Raw genomic sequence first — 1,661 nt, 5'->3', positions numbered from 1 at the left:
TCTGAAGCTAGGGATGTTGCCCCCACCACCCCAGGAGCAGAGCCCAATTTTGATATAAAGTTCAAAGACAAGATATAGGCTAGGAAAATGAGCAAATAACAACCACACACAAAAAAAATCTGACCATAAAGAGCTACTATGCTGACAGAGAAGATCAACACATAAATTCAGTGGAAGGCAATGATGTTAAAACATTTATAACCAAAGCCTCAAAGAAAAATGTGATTGCATACAGGCTCAATAAAAATGCTAAGAAGAGCTCAAAAAGGAGTTTAAAAGTAAAATAATAGAGGTAGAGGAAAATTTGGGGAAATAAATGAGATTTATGCAAGAAAATTATGAAAAGAGAGTCAAAAGCTTTGTAAAAGAGGCACCAAAAATATGAAGAAAATAACATCTTGAAAAACAGAATTGGCCAAATGGAAAAAGAGGAACAAAAAATTAGTTGAGAAAAAAAGTCCTTAAAATGTAGAATTGGAACAATGAAAAATAGGTACAAATGTTCGTTGAAGAAAATAATCTTAAAAATTAGAATTGGGCAAATGGAATCTAATGACTCTATGAAACATTAAGAAACAAAACAAAGTTAAAAGAATGAAAAAATAGAAGAAAATGTGAAATATATAATTGGAAAAGGAAAGTGAAATCATAAGGGATTCAATAATGTGAAATTGTTTATAAATCATAGAAACACTCAATAATTTCATGAAAGAAAGTCCAGTGGAGCTCCCCGCCTTCCCTAACATCCCCTTACCCCTTCCCTCCTCTCCCCACCACAGCAAGAAGTCACCTAGCTCCCTCCACCTTCTCCTTCTCCCTTCCCCATCCCTCTCCCCCTTCCTGTCCTCACCCCAGGTCCACTGCTATCTGTCTCACAATGGCTGTGAAGATAATCCAGAAGGAGCTGAATGACCTGGCACTTGACCTCCCAGCTCAGTGTTCAGCAGCTCCTGTTGGAGATGGTATGTTCCCTATATGGGTGGAGTATATTTCATTTCCCAACAGATTATCCCTTCAAACCACTTGAGGTTACATTTACAAGAAGAATTTATCATCCAAATATTAACAGTAATGTCAGCATTTGTCTTGATATACTACAGTCACAGTGGTCACCAGCACTATTTCAAAAGTACTCTTGTTCATCTGTATGTGTTGTGTAATCCCAACCCAGACGATCCTTCAGTGCCTGAGATTGCTCATTGGGCATTGAGATCTACAAAACAGACAGAGAAATGTGTAACAGAATAGCTCGGGAAAGGACTCAGAAGCATGCAATGTAATTAAAGAAATTATTGGATAACCTCTACAAATAAAGATAGAGGAACTCTGAAAGAGAAAAGTTCTTTGGATTTCCATTTGACTGCTTTCTATGAGCCCATGCCTCATATTCCCCCATGCACATTTGCCTGATACAACAGGGCTGTGTGTTGCACATACTTGGAACAACAAAATAGAAATACTGTATTTCTGGTACCAACACTGACTCCTAGCAAAGAAGAGTGTGAAAAGCCAGTTCCTCAATTATAACCTAAAGCTTTCCTTATTGAATTAATTGGATAAATAATGCAAGGGCAGGGGTGGGTGTTGTAAGGTTTGGGGTAGAAGAGGACAGTTACATTGACATGTGGGGGAATTTTTTAAAAATTGGAATCCTTTTAAAC

General features: G+C 37.6%; 1 pseudogene; it reads left to right on the top strand.

Moving 5' to 3' along the window:
* The first annotated feature begins 877 nt into the window (after window positions 1–877).
* LOC140523234 (ubiquitin-conjugating enzyme E2 D2 pseudogene) lies at window positions 878–1,280 on the top strand (annotated as a pseudogene).
* The last annotated feature ends 381 nt before the right edge of the window (window positions 1,281–1,661 follow it).

The sequence above is a fragment of the Notamacropus eugenii genome, chromosome 1 (assembly GCF_028372415.1).
Source record: "Notamacropus eugenii isolate mMacEug1 chromosome 1, mMacEug1.pri_v2, whole genome shotgun sequence".
NCBI lineage: Eukaryota > Metazoa > Chordata > Mammalia > Diprotodontia > Macropodidae > Notamacropus > Notamacropus eugenii.
This window is presented reverse-complemented; position numbering and strand designations above follow the sequence as displayed.